At 44.1% G+C, this 22,234-nt stretch overlaps 1 long non-coding RNA gene across 1 annotated transcript; it reads left to right on the top strand.

The window, feature by feature from the left end:
* Nucleotides 1-8,747: 8,747 nt before the first annotated feature.
* LOC138851621 (uncharacterized) lies at nt 8,748-17,217 on the top strand. The gene is made up of 3 exons (XR_011391310.1): nt 8,748-9,018; nt 16,248-16,330; nt 16,510-17,217. It is a non-coding gene; the product is annotated as an uncharacterized lncRNA (long non-coding RNA).
* Nucleotides 17,218-22,234: the final 5,017 nt, after the last annotated feature.

Here is a 22,234-nt window from a genome sequence, read left to right as displayed (position 1 = left end):
CAAAGGGGCGGAGGAACGTAGGATGGCCATAGCAGCATCCTTTTATAGAACAAAGTGTCGCAACAGGGAAATATATGGTAGAAGGTGGGAGAGGGATTTCTCGGAGGGCTACAGGGACTTTCTTTTGAGGGATTTATGGTCTTATAAGCGGTCAGGGGAATGAATGGGCTGGCCTTCCCAGGAGGGGGGTGTTGCAGAGGTCGATTGTGTGAGTGTGTGTGTGGAATTGTGTGAGTGTGTGTGGAATTGTGTGAGGAAGGATGTTGAGGTGATATTCAATGTGATATTCAATGTAATGTCTTGGTGTTATTGTGAACACCGATGATTATAATTTATCTAAGGATTCCTTCATGTTTTGTAAGGATGTACATAAGCATGTTAGTATATAAGAATATTTTAACCTGTAATTATACATGTCTACCTATATATGAGCAATGTAACTTGTCATAATAATGAGGTTTCATACCTGTTTTTTAACTATTGGAACGTTTTGGTATTGTATATAATGTAAGATCTTGCCTGGGGTGTTTTTGCTTATATATTGTTACAGATGTTTTTTCACATTTTCATTATATATGTTCAAGTGAATGAGTTTTTGATCTTGTGTATAGCCAGGTGAAACTGGACAGTTTTTCACTTGGGGGGGGAGGGGGGTAGGAGTTTAAGTAATCTCTGCAATAGCAGGTCATGTGATACACATGTCATATTATTTTAGATGTCTAATGTTGTCCATTCTCTGTAGGATGTGATGTATAGATTATCTCCGACAGTGTAAATAATCTGTCTGCTGGAGGGAATAATGTGTAAATTTATTTATTATTGTGGTAGGTTTGTGTGTAGCGTGTTTTTAGGGTGATATGTTATAAGACGCTAATTACTATCAAGGACTGTTGGTGGTTATGAGTGGTGACGGCAGACACAGTTACTAGGCATGGGGGGGGAGGGTTGAAGTGTGCACGATATTAATTATTACCATAGGGTATATGAGGGTAGGGTGGATTGTGTTCTATGGTGGATGTGAGCCATCAGGTTCAGACATTCCTTGTATTATAGTGTCAGCCGTTTAGCTGGCTGGATTGTGTTTATATATATATTGTCATTGAAGTTTTTAATGTTTTTACAAATGTGTATGTATAAGAGATTTGTCACTGTGTATCTAAGGTGAAAGTGGCACGTTTTTCATGGGGGGGGAGTGTAAGCTTTACTGGGTGGGTTTTATATGTATGTATGTGTGTGTATGTGTATATGTATGTATATATGTATATATATGTATATATGTGTATATGTATATATATGTATATATGTGTGTATATGTATATATATATATATATATATATATGTATATGTATATATGACCACCTTTTCATGTGAAGCACAGTACGTACAAACGGTGTTTGATTTGAGTGCAGCAGCCAGTTCTGTCATTATATATGTGCTTCTTCAGTACTGTGTAGTCACAGTTGATTATTGTTAAGATAAGATAAGATAAGATTTCGTTCGGATTTTTAACCCCGGAGGGTTAGCCACCCAGGATAACCCAAGAAAGTCAGTGCGTCATCGAGGACTGTCTAACTTATTTCCATTGGGGTCCTTAATCTTGTCCCCCAGGATGCGACCCACACCAGTCGACTAACACCCAGGTACCTATTTGCTGCTAGGTGAACAGGACAACAGGTGTAAGGAAATGTGTCGAAATGTTTCCACCTGCCGGGAATCGAACCCGGGCCCTCCGTGTGTGAAGCGGGAGCTTTAGCCACCAGGCCACCGGGCCACATCAGGCCACCGGGCTGTATCTTGTTACATATTGATTATGTACCCATATATTATGTACCTGAGTTTTAAATAAAATATAAAAAAAAAAATAAGCTTGAGCTCAGTTGTAGGTAAATTACTAGAGTCAGTTATAGCTGATATTATAAGAAGTCATCTTGGTAAGCATAATTTGGTTAATGATAGTCAACATGGATTCACGAGGGACCTTTCCTGCATAACTAATTTACTAACTTTCTTCAGTAAGGCTTTTGAGGCTGTTGATCACGATAAAAATATCGATATTATTCATTTGGATTATAGTAAGGCTTTTGATAGAGTACCGCACCAGAGACAGTTAACAATTCTGCACCGGAAGCTGCATTATCTCATACAGTTCATTTGGGGGTAGAAACAGATGATACTGCTCTCGATAGTGAGGTAGCAGGATCACCTGTTCACTCATCAGGTGAAAGTAAGGGTATTGCCTCCAGCACTCTCAGTGTCTTGACTCGGGCTCAGACCAAAGCCCAGGCTTTTTCTACCTCTTCTTCCACAGTAAGTCCTTTCATTTTCCCAGATTTTATGTCCAAGGATGACTTTGTCAATTTACAGCGCGATTGCCCTTCAATTCGGGATTGTCATAATCAAGTTTTTAACAACAAAGTTATCCACGGGAGATACGTATCTCATAAGTTTGAATATATTAAAGGTATCTTATATAAATCTGTATTTAAATCTCATTCTTCAGCGATAGATTATTCCCTCCTTGTTGTTCCTAAACCATGCCGAGAGACTGTTCTTCAAATGGCTCATGATTTGCCAGTGACTGAACACTTGGCCCATCGTAAGACGTGGCATAAACTCAAGCACACTTATTTTTGGCCAAGCATGTGCTTACAGGTTACAAAGAAGTATAGTTCTTGCAATAGGTGTCAGGCGCTTGCTGCACAAAATACATACACTCCTAGTTGCTTTTTTTTTTTTTTTTTTTTTTTTTTACTTGCATGCTACATACACGTATGCCACTCATCTACACCTTCATATACCCACATACACCTTACTCTCACCCCTCCCCAGGAGGCGACCCCGCTGTGTCCCCCTGAAAACCCCCTAACCGTATGTAATCCCCAACCCCCTCCCTTACTCACTCAGCCCAAGTTGTAGACTGATGAGAAACCCTAACGTTAACATTCTATACCCTTCTGAAAAATCCTTCTCCCACCTCCTCCCATACAGTTCTCTATTAGGACACATCGTACGATAAACCGTTACCGCTAGTACCCGCCTCCACACCTCACAATTCCCCCTCCCCCTCATCACCCACGATATATATATATAATCCACTATTATATAATCCAAAGCTCTTATAACACTCTCATCGAACCCTCCCACATCTAGGCTTAGTGCACGCAGAACCGACACCCCTCTGCCCCCCACCCCCTGTACTACCCTACTTAACCAATACCTAACACCCTCCAGTTCCCCACAAAAGTATACTGCATGGAACGCCGTCTCATCCTCCCCACAGATTCCACACCTTCCGCCCACAATTACCCCTCTGGTTCTTAAAACCTCCCCCGACGGTAGTATGCCATGCAAAAAACGATACATTACCTCCCTTACCCTAGGCTTTAACTTCAGCCTGCTAAACCTATACCAAATACTCGTCCATGCGTACATGGGGAACAATCCCTCAACTGGTACAACAATCCTGTCTGCAAGCAGCTTACACAAAACCCCTACTCGAATTTTCCTGGGTTCTCTAACCAACATCAAAGCCCTCAAAATAGTTTCACATTCCCTCAACTCCACACCACCATACAACTTACCCAACCTATCATATACTTTTCCCAGCTGCCCTCCACTCACACCATCGCGCAAAACCTCCCATTTAAGAAACACACATTTAATCCTCCTTCTCAGATCCATCAACCCCAACCCACCCTGGCGCACAGGTAACATTACAACCTCTCTCCTCAGCCAATCGCACCTTGAACCCCACAAAAAGTTAAACACTCGTCTCAGAATTCCCACAATCGCCGTCCCTGTTAATGGGAACACGGCTGCTACGTGCCAAACCTTACTATACAATAATACATTTATAACAATCACTCGTTGCACGAGAGTCAGATGATGAGGTCGCAATGCACCCAGACGCCCCTGAATCCTTTCCATTAATCTATTCGAGTTTTCCTCTCGAGCAGCTTCCAAATCACCCTTATAGGTGATACCACAAATTTTTAAAGACACCGTTTGTTTTCTCACAATGTTACATCTCCCCCCCCCCACCACCCAATCACCCAACCCCATGATCATTGACTTCTCTCTATTTACCTGCATCCCTGTTGCATTTCCGAACTGTTGCACATCATCCAAAACACCCAACGTCATCCCCTCCCGAACCAGGACTGTTGTATCGTCTACGTATCCTATTATTCCCGGCCACACTTTCCCTCCCCCACCCCCCCTACCTCCACTCGTGTCACATACACAATGTTCAACCATTCTATAGAAGGGGTCCTGAATGCACGCAAACAACATTTGTGACATGGGACACCCCTGCCTAAGTCCCCTACCCATTACAATCTCCTCCCCCAAGCATCCATTAATCTGTACCCTCATCTTGGCTCCATTGTACAACGTGGTTACCCAATTAACTATTTCATCCCCATAACCCTGCCTCCTAAGTATAGCTCCCAATGCTCCTCGTTCCACCCTGTCATAGGCCCCCTGCCAGTCTAAAGCCAACAACGCCGCCCTCCCTCCCCCCCCCCTTTTGACTCCACAAAACTTTGCAGTATTCCATGACCCTCAATCATCGACCTTCCAGGCAAACCATACTGCGTTTTCGAAACCACTCTCCCTACCACACATTTGAACCGATTACCCAAGACTTTAGCGAACAACTTATAATCAGCACATAACAGAGATATGGCACGGTACTCCTTGAGGGTGTGCTGCCCCTTACCCTTCTGGACCAACACTACAACTGCTGTTGCTTGCTTGTCCCCCATCACACCCTTCTCCTTCATCTGATTAAATAACCTACCCATGAAACCCCTTATCACCTCCCAATGTTGGAGATAAAATTCAGCCGGGAGACCGTCTATTCCCGGTGCTTTGCCTTTCCTCATTCCCCTTAAAGCAAACTCTATTTCCTCCTCTGTTATTACCCCCCCTAAAGCCTTTCTATCACTATTCCCTAAATTACACGTCACATACTCACACACCTTCTCTAAATCCACATTTCCCACCTTCCCACTTGTCCAATACCCTTCATACCATTTATCCGCATACACACACATTCCTTTTGTAGTTAGTATCTCCTGACCCATTCTATAACCCCCCGCCATCTCGTGTACCTCTAACCTCGGAATAGCTGTAACCTGCTGTCTTTGTTTTTGACGTCGCAACACACACGCCGATGGTTTGTCTCCCCAAAGCACCTCCTCTACCCCTGCCTGCACCCTTACTGCTTGAAACCTCTCATTTTGTAACTCCCTCAGTCTCCACTTGACCTCGACAATTTCATCCATAGGATAGTTGCCCCCCACAGCCCCCTTCCCATAACAGCCCCTTAACCTGTCCTCCAGATAATTTGAAAGCCCATATTTAAAATCATTTATACGTTTGCCCACCCCCACATAATATTTCCTAATCCTTTCCTTGGCAACACAATCCCACCATTGTACGACATCTTCCACTCCCTGTGCCTCCTCACTAAGCTCCTTCCATAGGACAGAAAATCCCTCTAACCCCTCCTCATCACTCAATGCACTTATATTTAATTTCCAGTAACTCCTGTATATTTCCGCAAGCACCTCCCACCCAACCTCCACCAACACTGCTCTATGATCCGACCATGCTACTTCAACAGTTTTGAAAGCTCTCACTACAACCCCGTGAGAAAGATACACTAACCTCGCTGCATACCCTTCCCTAACAAATGTATGCTCTGTCTCCCACGCCCCCCCCTCGAATGCGTCTCTTAACCTAATATCCCTCAATAAATCTCGTAGGGCCACCGACACATAACCTGCCCCTTTCGGTTCCAAATCAGCCCTCCTAATGACGCAGTTCCAATCACCTCCTACTATTGCCACCTCCAGTAATGCACGGAAAAAAAACACAAGGTCCTCGCACACAAACTCCTGCTTCACCTGTACGTTATTCTCTGCAGGCGCATATACACTAATAAAAGCCACACGTTTTCCCATCCACAAACCATCTACACGCAACACCCTTCCCCCTCCCCCCCTCACTTCTCTGCAAAACAAACGGGCTCGCCTCCCTAATTAAGATACCCACCCCCCCTTTCAAACGGGCAGATGGCAGGGTTACCACCTGAAACCCCTCCATCTCCAACACCCTACCCTTCTTAAAATTGTGCTCCTGTAGGAACACAACATCCACTCTAAATTTATTCAGAAACATTCGAAACCATTCTCTCTTTACACTATTACACAAACCATTAACGTTTACTGTCATACACCGGAGGCCTATTAAAGTTTCCACCCCTGCCTCCTCTCTTCACTCTTCCGATGGCCACCAGAACGTGTGGGACCACTTGTCACCTGCACACTTTCCTCTCTCCCCCCCCCCTTCTTTCGGTGCCTCCTGTCATGGCCACCACTACCTTCACCTTCTGCCGATATTTGCTTCCCAGTCCGCTGCGCTGGCGTTAGGACATCATCTGAATCCGATGCAGCGGCTCTCTTTCTTGTGACAGGCGCATCCTCCATGGCTTGGTCTGGGGATGCCTCACAATGTACCTCTACCTCCACTGTACACAGTGACAAAGATCTCGGTGACACCTCAGTCACGCTGTCACTCCCGTCGTCCGAATAGTTCTGTTGTTGATGCCCCACAGCCTTCACCTCGTCTTCTACTACCCTGCCAGGAGCAGCCACCTCCTCAGGCGGTGACAAGGACTTCAGAACCTCGGCTAATTCCTCCTCAAGTTCCAACACTTCCTCCTGTACTTTTTGCTCAACCCGATCCACTGGAAGTGTGTCTGGACCAGGTAACTGGTCAAGGGCCTCACCCTCTCCCCCAGCCTTATACGCCTCATCCACTATCTTGCTCCATAGATGACCACGCCCTCCTTCACGTCGTTGATCAACACCTGCTTCCCCCGGTGTAGAAGCGGATGTCTCCACCCCTGGGCCAGGAGCTTGTTGCTGCTTCCCACACTCCGCCGCTATGTGATCATATTCCCCACATAGTCGGCAGGTATGCCTTTGCCCCGCGTATGACACCATGACCTGTGTCCTGAATTCCTTTAGGTACACGTAAGACGGTATGGGGTGTCGCAATGACATTTTTAGGTTAAAAGTGCCCTCCGGCATACCTGTGTAGGCACCCGACACCCACTTACCATGCTGGGCCAAATGAACAGTTCCGTATTCCTCAAATACTTTTCTGATATCTGTCTCATCCGCCTCAAAGGGGACATTACGCAATTTAATCCATGTATAATGTCTGGATACATCGATCATCCTCACACGCACAGCTGGTGTTGCATCAAGACTTACGTCCTGAAAACGGTTGACCAACGACTCGTAAACCGTTGCTGAGAGCAGTTTCACAAAAATCTACGTGCTCCGTTCAATGCTACACCGTACAACTCTCCATCCTGAATGCCATACGTGTCTCTGATGATTTTAGGTAGTAATACCTGGGCTGAGGCTGGCGTTATTGCCCCACTGAGAAGTTCAACACCGACAGTGTTAATCCTGCGTCTATAACTGCACGCCATGTTGACTAATGGTAGTTCTCCTGGTCTGACGACAGAGGCGCGACAAGCACCACCTCACACTACTGCTGTCAGGGAACTGAAGTGCGTTTGCGCAGGAGGTCTGCACGGCCCAATAGCGATGCAGACAATGTCCTAGTTGCTGTACATTTATTAAATCTAAAATTTCCTTCCAGCAGAAACGAGATACTCCACCATTCAAAAGGGATGTATAGCCCTTGTGTGGGGTATCTCCAAACTTAAATATAATTTACTGGGAAAAGAATTCATTTTAAAGACGGATCACAAACCTTTGATATACCTAGAAACTTTTAAGGGAACCAACAGTCGCCTCTTGAGGTGGACATTGGCACTCCAAGCTTTTAAGTTTCATATTGTGTATATCAATGGTTCATCCAATTCTTTCTCTGACTGGTTAAGTCGTGACAATCAGTAGATTTGGTGCCTTACGCAACTTACTGTTAGAAATTTTTCCTCGCCTATTCTTCTTATACTCCTTGACTATAAGTCTTGGTATAGAGGAGTGTGAGGGAAAAGTTCAACAGATAGGAGTGGTGAGCGAGTATATGGTGATGATAGTTTGATTGCCGGCTGCTTGTAAAGGTAGGGTTAGTCTAGCTCCCGCTATCCCCCCCCTTTTCTCCCCACCCCATAAGGTGACGTGTGGGGCTCTGGCCAAACAGTAATCACTCAACTCACAGCTCCCAGCACAACTCTTGGAATGACATCTCGGGTCATCTGCCAACCAAAGAAACGTGTTGAAGGAGACGGACTGAAACATGTCCTGAGACGTCACTTTTTGATCTATCTTCCTGATTAATTGTATGCAACTGCAGGCGATTACCCCTCATCTTTGCAGTGGAAAAGAACCTGCGTTCCTGCCATCTGGACAGACTATTCAAGGCTATAGACTGTGAAAAACTAGCCGTTGCATTGTCACTCAACACCTGTGACCCCCACCATCATCAGCAACGGCTACAATTTCTACAAGTCGGTGTCAACCTCCACCAGACACCCCAGTATAACGTACATATTAGCGTTGAATTCAAATGTCATATTTTCAATTCATTTTTCATTTTTCTTTCAAGTAGGATACACATTTATGTTTCAATGTTTTATCTTTGCATTAATAAATAATAAAGTGTTTATCTTTGTGAATTATTATTTCTTTTTCTATTCATTAATTTTCCTGAGGAGGAGCCAGCCTTGGTAATACTGACTGAATTTGTTACAGGACTGAGTAAGCCTTCACGTCAATGTATACAATTTATGAAGCTCTCTGGAGTGAAATTATTTTTTAATGAACAATAGAGTTCTGCACTTGTGAACTATTTATTTGTCGGTATTTGATGACACCTTTTTCTGAAAGAAACAGAAAGAGAACTTTGGAGAAGTATAACCTTACCGCCAAAAGGGTTTTGTTGCTCAGACTGTAGCAGCCTTGCACCTCCAACACTGCCATGGTCTCCAGCCTCCTTAACAATGAATCAACCTGCAACACCACAACATAAGTAAGTAACTCAAAGATAAGGCTGAGATAAATCTAAACTGGACACTATCAGAATTCGCAAAATGAAAATATTTTTGGCGAAGTCTTAGCATGAAAAAAGTGTTTATTATTATTTTATCATCATAATTATAATATAAATATTATTAATATTAAATTATTATTTTTATCATCATAATTGTAATACTAATAATAAAAATTATTTTTATTAAATTATTACTATTAGATTATTATTATTTTATCATAATTATAATATAATAAAAATAATTAATTATTTTTACTATATTATTACTATTAGACTATTATTATTATTATTTATTATTATCATTGTGTCCAGAAGAAAGTATTCCAAGTGATTGTGATCAACATTTTCAGTTTTTTCTTTTGTTCCTTCAACTTTTCACTTTTTCATTTGGCTCTTAATCAACACGAGAATGACTCATCCAGTCGTAGTCAAAGTTCCACTGCTGATGTACAATAATCTCTGGTCAACAACCAAAATGATTCAGAGATCAGAGTAGCAATTTCCAACTAATTTTAGGTGACTGATCCTCTTCAAGGGGGGCTCCTTGGCGTGGTGAAGAGGCTCTTGGTCTGAGGAATTAGACCTATCGGTCTTCTTCCTCAGACCGAACCTAATTACCCCCCAATCTCCCCTCCCCTATCCCATCCTCCCCATCCTCCCCTTTTTCCTTTCCTCCTCCTCCTCCCCACTCCTCCCTTTTGCCCTTCCTCTTTTTGTCCTTTGGGATTTCTCCCACAGGCGCGCTAGTTCCTGGGTAGGAGAAAGGACACCGAGGTCCATCCCATTCCGTTGAGGTTTCTTGGCGGTGGCGTAGTTTGCCGTGGAATCTGGATTGCCTAGGGATGTCCCGATCCCTCTCCGGTATCCCGGAGTAGCTTTGGGTGTCTTTTGGGCGACGGGTGTAGCTCTGGAAGCCACCTTTCGGATTCCGGGGGTGGTGGCTGAAGGAGGTATGCTTTGTGGCGGATATCCGGCCGCCCTCTCTTTTGTCCACCGAGGTAGCTCGGCAGATGTGAGGTTGCTATCCCAGATTGCTGGTTTACTGGCATGAAGGGTAGGGTATGGCACGGGTTCCATGCTGCATCTGCGCTACTAGCGGTGTCGAGTCCTCTTGGGCGCGGAGGGAGATTTCTGGCCCTTTCATCCCTCCTAGGAACTATCCCTCCCCGGTCCCCCCCTTTTTTTTTCTTTTTTTTATTTTTATTTTCTTTTCTTCTTTCTTTTTTTTTCTTAAAAACAAAAAGAAAGAAGTAACCTAACCATGGCAGCCCTAGTCCATGAACCTGGTACCCCCGGGCCCCTTCTTGATACCGCACCCCGTTCTGACCCCGCCTCGTCTTTGGACCACTCTTCAGACATTCCTCATGCCTCTGTACCTATTGCCAGTGCTGTTTCCTCACCCGCTTCAGGTACTGAGGCCTCGACTGACTCCTTCGATTTATCAGACCTTCGCTCTCCTCTGACTATGCTTCCGGCCTCTCCCTCTACGGTGCGGCAATTTTCAAATCGCCGACCCGTTCCACGTCGGACCAACTCTGGTCCCACGCCTAAACGTCAACGACAATTACATGCTGATGATACTTCTCCACCTTCACCTTCTCGTTCTTCTCAGAAACGATCGACACGTCCTTCACTACCTTTCCACGCTCAGTTTCAGACTGAACAGTGGACTAAATTCTTCACTTTACGACCAACTTCCTCTACTGCCTATCTTTCTGACCATAGTATTGGCAAGGCACTCCTACGCCATGTTGGTAAAGATATTTCTTTTCATGCTCTTAAGAGCGGTACGCGCATCATTACCGTACAGAATGCTACCCAGGCTCGTGAGCTCTCTCGTCTTTCCCATATAGATACTGTTCCTGTCACCCTTGAAAAACATCATTCCCTCAATTCTTGTAGTGGTACCGTTATTCTGCCCCATACCATAGTTCAACAAAATTTCCAGACATGTGGCACCGACATTCTAGAACAGCTGGAACTCCAAGATCTCCCAATCCTCAAGGTAGACACTTACGTTCTTCCTGCCCGTGGGCGGAGACGATACCCTAGCAATGTGGCTCGTTTAACTTTTGACAGCCGAGAACTCCCATCCTCCGTTTATATAGCAGGACATCGGTTACAAGTTCGAAAGGTGATCCCTACACCACAACAGTGTAGAAATTGCTGGCGATTTGGCCATCCAGCGAAATATTGCAGATCTATCGCCGAATGCCCAGTCTGTGGTGCCGATGACCATTCTAATACGTCTTGCAATCGATCTCCCTCTTGCCTTAACTGTCATGAGGCTCACCCTTCGTACTCTCGCCGTTGTCAGGTCTATTTAAACGAGCGGGAAATCCGTTACCTCAAAGAGACAGAAGGTCTCCCTTATGCCATGGCAGTTTCTCATCTCCGCCTCCAAGGGAGACTCCCACGTGTTTCTTATTCCCGTGTTTCAAAACGTCCCCCCACTTCTGGTATCCCATCTTCTACACCCACCTCTGTGGTTACCTCTCCCATAATCACTCCTGTATCTAATCCTTTTGCTGTCCTCGGCTCAGACGTCCCTACTTCAACGCCTCAGTCTAATCTCGCTTCTTCGAGTTCTCTCTTACAAGCCTCAGTATCGACGAGACCTCGTACGACACCTCTTCCCAATCGTCCCTCTACTTCTCAAAAGTCAAAAAAAGGTCCGGTAACACCTCCTACCCATCTTCCACCTCCTCATTTTACCCTCCCTGTCTCTGTCCCTAGTTCTTCCCCTCTCACTGGCTCAGTTACAAGTGCAGAGGTTCACCCTCCTCCTCGTAATGTACCTTCCTCCCCTGTTCCCTCCCAAGTTTCTTCCTCTTCTGCCACCTCCCAGGTTCCTGTCTCTTCTGTCCCCTGCCACGCTTCTCCAGTTCCCTCCACCCTTTCGCCCCCCCCTACCTTGGTACAGTCCAATACAGTTCCAATCTTTACTCATCCTCCCCCTACCATTCCCAATATTGTCTCCCATACGACATCTCTGAATTCCGAAACACTTGAAGCAATCTCTGAATATATTGCAGAGACCAAACCATCAATGGACACTGATCCACCTTCCGCTCTTCCTCTCTCCTCTGCTCCATCTGCGCAACTCCTTTCTTCACAGCGCACCGTTCCTTCGCTGCTTGAACATTTTCCACTGCCTCCGCATGTGGACTTTTCTAACCCTTCTAGTCCGTAGGAACCCTTACCTGCGGATTTCAAGTATCTTTATCATTGCCAATCATGGCCTTTTTACAGTGGAATATACGCGGCCTCAGGGGTAATCGGGGTGAGCTTCAGATGTTACTCTCCCAGTTTGCCCCTGTTGGTGTTTGCTTACAGGAACCAAAATTACACTCTGCTGTTATTTCTCACATCTCAGGCTATAATTTATTGTATTCTTCAGATCCTTTTCCTGATGGGACCTTTAATGAAAGTGCCCTTCTTCTCCGCACTGATATTCCGTACCATCAGCTATTTGTTCATACTTCGCTGCATTACACAGCAGCCCGTATCCACTTACATAGGTGGTATACGCTCTGTTCTTTATATCTCTCTCCTTCTCGGGCATTATCTATTCCGGATTTTGCCTTCCTTGTTTCGTCATTACCGCCACCGATTCTGTTACTTGGTGATTTTAATGCCCACCATTTCCTCTGGGGAGGGTCTCACTGTGATTCCCGTGGAATTCAGTTAGAGGCTTTTCTTGCCACCCACCCCCTCCATGTTTTAAATACAGGTACTCACACCCATTTTGATCCTCGGACTCATACTCTCTCTTGCATCGATCTCTCAGTTTGTTCTTCCTCCGCCGCATTAGACTTTACTTGGTCTGTTCTCCCGGACTTACATGACAGTGATCATTTCCCAATCATTCTTACTTCCCCTTCATATTCGCCACCTCTTCGCACCCCACGCTGGCAATTTAATCGGGCAAATTGGAACCTTTACTCACACCTGACTGTTTTTAAAGAGGTTCCTTCTTCGTCCACCATCGATGAGCTTTTACACCTCTTCTCGTCCTCCATTTTCACCGCAGCTTCTCATTCTATACCCCAAACTTCGGGCAGGCATTCTCAGAAATGCGTGCCTTGGTGGTCTCCTGCTTGTGCTCGTGCAGTACGTTTGAAACGCGCTGCATGGGGCAGGTACCGGTACAATAGAACCACAGAGCGACTCCTTGATTTTAAACAGAAGCGTGCGATCGCTCGCCGTGTCATCCGTGACGCTAAACGCACTTGCTGGCGAGATTATGTCTCCACCATCACCTCTGCTTCCTCTATGAGTGCAGTCTGGAAAAAAGTACGAAAACTGAGTGGTAAATATTCTCCTGACCCGGCTCCTGTTCTGCGGGTTGCCGGTGTTGATATAGCAAACCCACTAGATGTTGCCAATGAAATTGGCAATCATCTGGTCCGTATTTCTCAGGGACTCCATCTATGCCCCTCATTTCTTTCCTCAAAGTCTGCCAGAGAGTTAGCACCCTTGGACTTTTCTTCTCTCAGAGAAGAACAGTATAATGTGCCTTTTACACTTCAAGAACTGGAGGCAACACTCTCAGCTTGTCGATCATCGGCAGCTGGGCCCGACGACATTCATATTCGTATGCTACAACATTTACATCAGTCAGCCCTTGCAGTCCTATTACGCCTTTACAATCTTATTTGGTCACAAGGAGTTCTTCCACAGCTGTGGAAATCCGCCATTGTTCTCCCTTTCCACAAACCAGGCACTACGGGACATGAAACCTCCCACTATCGTCCCATTGCTCTTACCAGTGCAGTTTGCAAAGTAATGGAACGTCTAGTAAATAGACGTTTAGTGTGGTATTTAGAGACACACAACAGTCTCTCCACTCGTCAATATGGCTTTCGTAAGGGACGTTCTACCATAGACCCCTTACTGCGCTTGGATACGTATGTTCGTAATGCCTTTGCGAATAACCACTCAGTTATTGCCATATTTTTTGACCTTGAGAAGGCATATGACACAACTTGGAGGTATAATATTTTAGCCCAAGCCCACTCCTTAGGCCTTCGAGGCAATCTACCATCCTTCCTTAAGAACTTTATAACTGACAGGCATTTCCGTGTTCGGGTTAATAATGTGCTCTCCCCGGACTTTGTCCAAGCTGAAGGTGTCCCCCAGGGATGTGTTCTGAGCACAACACTTTTTCTCCTTGCTATTAATGATTTGGCCTCTAGTCTTCCATCAAATATTTGGTCATCACTCTATGTTGATGACTTCGCTATTGCCTGTGCAGGCGCTGACTGTCACCTCCTTACAGTTTCTCTCCAGCATGCAGTCGACCGTGTTTCCAATTGGGCCACCACACATGGGTTTAAATTTTCCAGCACTAAAACCCACCAAATCACTTTCACTAGACGCTCTGTCATCTCTGATCATCCTTTGTACCTCTATGGCTCACGTATCCCTGAACGTGATACAGTCAAGTTTCTGGGCCTCCTCTTTGATCGTAGGTTATCCTGGAAACCTCACATTACCTCTCTGAAGGCAACTTGTCACAGCCGGCTGAACCTTCTTAAAACCCTTGCTCATCTTTCGTGGGGAGCTGATCGTCGAACCCTCCTTCACCTACATTCCACCCTTATTTTATCGAAACTTGATTATGGTGACCAGATCTATTCAGCGGCATCTCCTGCTACTCTCTCTAGCCTTAACCCCATTCATCACCAAGGATTACGTTTATGCCTTGGTGCTTTTCGCTCTTCCCCTGTCGAAAGCCTCTATGCAGAAGCGAACGTTCCATCCTTATCCGATCGCCGTGATGCCCATTGCCTGCGCTACTATGTACGCTCTCATGATCTCCGCAATCCTTCCATTTATAGAATGGTCACTGATATTAGTAGACATTCTTTATTTGTTCGCCGCCCCTGCTTACTCCGTCCATTCTCTCTTCGCCTTCATTCGCTCTTGTCTTCTCTTCAACTACCACCTTTCTATGTACATGTAGCATCTCACTTTTCCCTACCCCCCTGGGAAGTTCCAGCTGTTCGAGTCTGTTCTTTCTCCCTCCCTTGCTCGAAAGCCCAACTGTCTACGGTCGCTTCCCGCTCTCTTTTTCTTGACCACTTTCACTCTCATTCTCATGCCATTGCTGTGTACACAGATGGCTCTAAGTCTTCTGACGGCATAGGATTCGCAGCAGTGTTTCCGGACAGCGTCGTACAAGGGCATTTACTATCTTCAGCTAGTATTTTTACTGCTGAATTATATGCCATCCTTACAGCACTTATCCGTATTGCATCTATGCCTGTGTCATCATTTGTGGTTGTCTCAGACTCCCTTAGTGCTTTACAGGCTATACAAAAATTTGATACACCTCACCCCTTAGTCCTCCGTATCCAACTTTGGCTACGCCGCATCTTTACTAAGCATAAAGATATTGTTTTTTGTTGGGTCCCTGGTCATGTTGACGTACAGGGCAATGAACAGGCAGACACTGCTGCGCGGTCAGCAGTACATGACCTACCAGTTTCTTATAGAGGTATTCCATGTACGGACTATTTTGCTGTAATATCTTCCCACCTTCACACCCGTTGGCAACAACGTTGGTCTACTATGCTCGGCAACAAACTTCAGTCTATTAAACCGAGTATAGGTTACTGGCCGTCTTCTTATCACCAGTGTCGAGGTTGGGAGACTACTCTCTCCCGTCTTCGCATTGGCCATACTCGTCTTACTCATGGATATCTTATGGAGAGGCGACTTGCTCCTCTCTGTGAGAATTGCCAAGCTCCATTATCAGTCAGCCACATTCTGTTGGACTGCCCACTTTATCAACGAGCACGCAGAATTTACCTCTGTCGTCGTCTTCGCCCCGCTGCTCTCTCTTTACCTTCCCTTTTCGCTGATGGACCCACCTTTCATCCGGACTCTCTTATTGACTTTTTGACAACGACTGACTTACTTCACAAATTCTGATACTTTCAGCCCTTTCTACTTGTATCTCTTGCTACCCTCTACCCCCGTACTATCCCCTGCCCCGCTGTTTTCTGTAACCTGCTGATCATCCCCCCTCCCTCCTGCCATCCAATTCCCTTGCTTCCTTCCCTACCCTGCAGCGCTGTATAGCCCTTGTGGCTTAGCGCTTCTTTTTGATTATAATAATAATTAGGTGACTGATAATGAATATCATGGTTAAAATTGTTCGTTAGTTCTACTTTTCAGTATACACCTACGTGTTACAACAGGTTCCAACAGGCTTGTGGCAGTGTGTTTTTTACCACACTCACAGTCTGACTGACCTTCATTATTGTTCCAGCAGTCATAGAAGGTGCTTGTTCTGTCCAAGTTTATATTTTGATATGCATGTGAGGCACATCATATTAATTTTATTTTCCTACTGAATGATATAAATATTTCTTCTTAGCTGTCATGCTTTGTATTATAATGATAAATTAATGAATAAATTTTCTGTTTTTCTTCGAATTGTTCACTGTTTTCTTCTTTCAGATGCCTCGTACTTGTGTGAATAGTGCAGACAACTTCTGAGACATTTGTGGTGAGGTGACCTTTGCATCACAGAAGCGCCGTGCAACTGCTATGGTTAGAAAGGAATATCACCTGAATTTTGGATGCAAGAATGGTGACCAGGATATAAACTGGGCTCCACACATATGCTGCAACAATTGTGCTACTAACCTTCTCCAATAATTGAACAGGAGAGGAAAGGAATGCCTCTTGCTGTGCCAATGACATAACGGGAGCCAACAGATCATACCAACAACTGCTATTTCTGTATGGTACCTCCAGTTCAAAAGTCTTCAACGGCCCTCAGATTCGAGAGCTTTGAATCAGACTTTGAATCAGACCTTCATGGGGAGGAGAAAGCTGCTTGGGAAGCATTCAAGCTAGAGGTGATAGGATTCTAGGAAACAGAAGGGAAGGCATCTATGAAGAACTGGTGGAAAACTTCATCGAGGTTTACAAGAACATGGGCTGTAACATGTCACTTAAAATCCACTCTTTGTAATACCATTTAGACTTTTTTCCAGCGAACTGTGGGGCAGTTAGTGACGAACATGGTGAAAGGTTTCACAAAGATATTTCTACTATGGAGAAATGGTATCAAGGCAAATGGGGCACAAGAATGCTTACAGATTATTGCTGGACATTGGCAAGACATGATTCTTCAGCCCACTATAAGCGTCAAGCTAAGAGGCAGAGAGTAGGTACGAATTAGAGTTTAAAACATACTGAAAAATATTGTACATTATAATAAAATCAAACATTACATGTCTCTTATCTTTAAACCTATAGCCAATAAGCATTTTTCAATGTGATATTTGGATTCAGGACATGAAAATACAAAAGAATTAAATAACCTCATTTAAGAAGCATACAACTTTTCAAAAATTGTTGACCAGTATAACCAGATGAACGATAGGCATATACAAGTGTCCAGTGACCAAATTTGTATGACTCATTCCAAGCATCCTGGAATAACTCTTGATAACTTCCAAAACTCTTTGTGGTGTAGGATAAGTGTTTCTAGAAATAAAGAATGACTCTTAAGTCAGTGAGGGAAGAGTGAAATTCAAGTGTCTAGTTTCACCTCAGCCAACTATGTGGAAAGTAAATGTGACATTTTTATTCCCGATTATTCACGCTAAAAATATTCGAGTCTACGTCCGCTGAATAGCACCACTGTTTAATGGTTAATTAGTCATATAGGCAGAATAGTAACCAATAAGCTTAGTCTGTGTGTGTGGGAAAATTTGTTAATGCATCACATTAAAAAAACTTCATATCTTGAGAATCCATTCGATAGTTGGAGAATGCCTCTTTCGATCACCTTCAAATTATCATCCCTGGAAAAGGTTTTCGGAATATAAGACACACTTTGCTATTAGGCTCCACTAGTCACAAATTGCTAGTTTTATTTAATAAATAGTAATACCGATTTTTATTCGATTAATAAGGAATATCTTGTCTCGTCGGCTTCAAAATAATATCTCTGATGAATTTCATCAGAAAAAAAGGCACCAAAAAAGTTTAATTTTTTTAGGCGGAAATTTGAAGTCAAAATTACTTAAAATAGTTTAATTTAAATAAAATGACTTTTCTGTTAGATTTCAAACTGTTTATTAGCTTTATTAAAAGACTTTGGCTTTCACTTTAGACGGACCAATACACTAACAGGACCCAAAAATTCAAACAAAAAATCTGTCAACGTGTTTTGACCCGACTGAGTGTATTGAAAGATAAGGGAAAAAATACCATAATCTGAACACTGGAAGGGAAAGGAAGGGGGAGGGGGGAATGGTTGAAACTGGACCATTTCCAAGATGAGAAAATAATTTTAGTCCGACGTTTTAAACCCTGAAATCATGAATGAAGGCTCCAATGTCAATAACTCGAATATTATGTCATCTGAAGAAAAGTTTTATTGCCGAAGAATACATAAGATGTTATTTTTAAGAATAAATTTATTGATATGAATGAGAATAACCCATTTCGGATTATATCGAAACAATGTGAAAAATATTACTAAACGAAAATCTTATTAAAATTTTAAAATCATATTAAATGCGATGCTAGAAAAAGACAGGTCAGTCTTTCAGTCTGGAAAGATTCAAATCTTCTGCAGCTGCAACGGAAGTTACTGATCCAGTTTAGCATTTGCAATGTATCATTTTTAACTGAGTGAGATGCAGCTTCCATATAAGATATTATGGGAATAAGTTGATTGTGTTTAAGCCTCCAGCTCCTGTACCCTGAGACAATGGAACCTGCTGGAAGACTAACAAAAAATTTTTAACACACGACTTTCTTAGTCAATTTGTCATGACACAAGGCTACTTAAGAATATATACTCTCTCCACAGAATTTAACAAACATCGCTTGCCTGCCAAGATTTTCAGCAAGTGCGATTGTTGCCTAGCAAATTGAATGCGTTTACACAGTATTAGATAAGTGGGTCATATTTCACAAGTTTTTAGAAAGCTGATTTCTTTCCAGCACTAAAAACACTGAACGGTGAATCACATCCTATGAGAGTATTAAAATCATTAAAATTTTGTTCCCTCTGTATGGAAGTGATGTTCACTTTGGGAATATCACGTGACTGACTGTGTGATCTGAAATACAATGTTGTGCCATCTGCTGTGGAATAATAGAGAATTAACAAATCAGTGTCTTCTTCAGTTAGCGTGTTAGAATGTTCATATATAGTGTTAACTGTGGCAATAGTGACGTCCCATTAACGTTCCTTCTGCTTGACTGACCGTACAAAATATCTTCCTCAGTTTATCATTTATAAATCTGATTAGTTTTTACTTGTTACTTTTCAATGAAAGGAATTCTTCCTGCTTCTCATCAAATATTATTTCACTTGTAAAGTTCTGAACTGGATAATAGGTGTCTTACTCACTTCTCAGGTATACTTTTTAATGTATTGAGGAACCTGAAACATAACCGTCAAACACAGCGGTTACTGTCCCATAGTGTTTAATTGTAAAGTCATCATATGCCTTGAATATTTCACCATAGGTATCTCCCATCCTGCACATCAGCTAGTGGAGTCAAAGCCTCCGTCAAGCACTATTACAACTCAGGTACTCAAAGGCCTGTTTCCATGGGTGTAAAGGGAGTAAAATAAACACAGCAGAAAGATTTTGAATTATATTATCCTTCACAAAGTATAAACAGCACTATATACAACAATAGGTATCAGTGCATGCCACGGTAATCAAGGCAGAATAGCTGCCAAAAGAAAGCAGACCACCGTGCTTCAACCAGCTCTAGAATGGAAATGACAAGGGTGAAAGCATGAGTGGTAACCACATCACCTTCACAATTGTCAGATCCACCTTCTCATTGGCTGAACCTAGATACTGATCTGACGATGGAGCCCTGTTGAATCCTTAGATCCCTAGTATCTGGTTTGCTGGTTGGGAAGGCAGCCTATGTGTGTTAACATGCTCCGAATAAAGATTACATACTCTTTGCATACAACAAGGACACATTTCTCAGTTACTGAAGAAGCATCTGATGTCGCCTCACTTGCAATCTTAATACCATGGTCATAGAGAGCTTAGGCCCGTTGAGACTTGTCGGTCTTTCTCAAGATGCTGTGTCCTTTTAAAGGTATGGTAGGTGTGGCCGCACCTTATTCTGTATCGCATCACATTCTCCATAGACAAACACATCTGTCAGGAGTAACCTTGACAACAGATGAATTTTCCTGGGTTTCGATTTAGTCTTTCCTCTTGAAACTCATGGAAAATACAGTTTGTCCAATCATTCACACTTTTGCATTCCTTCCAACAAATTTGTATTCATGACTCACGAAACTGTGGAATGGCTTGGTTTGTATTCCTTCCCATTAACAACATTTTTCATCACTATACTACTGAAAATATTTCTCATTGAGGTGTCAAAGGAGAAAGGCGAACACGAAATCAGCTCTTTTTTTTTTTTTTAATCTTCGAAAGTTCTAAGACGTCTCTTTCAATTCCGTAGTTAGTTGAAACTTTGTGTTGTTCACTGGAGATGTATGTGAGGTCACTGAACTCATGCATGGCTTCGTTGAGCTCAGATATTATAGGAGCTGACATTGTCCTCAATGCTCGCTGTTCTTCTGTCATCTTCCTGCCATGACTCAAGTCGATTATGTTTTTCAGTGACTCCATAAGTGTTTGCTCGAAGTCAAGATAGCAACCGAGGCGTGTCCAAAGCTGATTTGATCAAAAAATGACGTTATAGATTCTTGTGGTGGTGCTGGAGGTGGTGATGGTAATGAAGGTGGAGGTGGTAGTGGTAATGTAGGTGGTGATGGTGGTGGTGCTAATGGAGACAGTAGTGATAGTGGCAATGGAGGTTGTTTTGGTGGTGGTAATGGAGGTGGTGGTGGTAATGGAGTTGTTGGTAGGCAATGGAGATGATGGTGGTGGTGGTAATGATGGGGGGGCATTCGTCTCTCGACCTGCGGGGAGAGAGGACGCTTCTACAGGTTCTCTTGAACGCCACCTGGTGAGGAAAACAGCATTAGCACCAAGATGGCGGACCGACTGTACCGGCGCATAAATACTGTCTGCATTGAGCTGGTTAGAGGATCTTTAAGCAACGCCACGATGAACGTTCTCCTGCCAAACATTATCAGGGACTGTTATGGCATCCCCAATGAAGAGCTGTATGGTGTGGCACTGAACGGTATGTCAAGGGTCTTCGTGAAGTTCATGAGGGCTGACTTCTATTCTACCATCGTCGACGAATTCCAAGAAAGGCGGATGAGTATCAACACGGCAGTGGAAGTATGCTTGCATGATGTGTCTAAGTATTTTACTTGGGTGAAGGTAAGGAATGTACCTTTTGAGGCAACAGCCTACAGCCTACAAGATGTGTTCAGTGGTTATGGGACTGTACACTCGACGAGCATGGGAATGTGGAGGGACGGCCCTTATGAGGGGATGCCTGAAGGATCCTTCACACTGAAAATGACCCTGAGGAGACCGATACCATCATATGTTACATTACATAACCATAGAACACAGGTTTTTGTACACTATGCGGGGCAGAGGAAGACGTGCCGTTTATGTGACTCTTATGAGCACATGGTGGCACAATGCCCCAGGAGACAGGGCCCTAGGCGTCAGGAGACAGCTTCTGTGGATACGCCATTAGAAGCCACGGATGTTGTGACGGGTGAAGTGGAAAGCCGGGGTACAGGCCTATGGAGTGAGGAGGTCGACAGGGCAGAGGTGGTTTTGGAGACGTGTGTTACACTACCAGTGGAAACGAAGGGGGGGAGGGAATATCGCTGTCAGACAGACCGTTAGATAATGCAGAGTCAGCTCAGGACGGGATTTTGGAGGCTGTGCTGAAGGATTTTTTGGAAGAGTCGGAGCATGGTGTGGAAAGTGATGTGAGGTCAGGTGATGACAAGGTGATGGATGAACAGAAGCAGGGTAAGGAAGACTTGAGTGAGGTTCGAAAGGAGAGCAATGTGGTGGTGGAGGTCCATCAAGAAGATGTGGTTGCAGAAGAAATGTGTGTAGAGGGTAGCTCCCGCAAGAGATCAGCGGGGGCATCAGACATGGACGAAGTCCTCACACCAGCGCAGAGGCCTGGGAAGAAGATGTGGGCAGCTGTGGTAGCAAAGGCAAGTCTGGGAGGAGGGGGGGGGGGCAATGGGAAGCTAGGTGGGAAGGGACAGGGAGGGGTTGGAGGGCAGGAA

Source organism: Cherax quadricarinatus, unplaced genomic scaffold, assembly GCF_038502225.1.
Source record: "Cherax quadricarinatus isolate ZL_2023a unplaced genomic scaffold, ASM3850222v1 Contig1260, whole genome shotgun sequence".
NCBI lineage: Eukaryota > Metazoa > Arthropoda > Malacostraca > Decapoda > Parastacidae > Cherax > Cherax quadricarinatus.
This window is presented reverse-complemented; position numbering and strand designations above follow the sequence as displayed.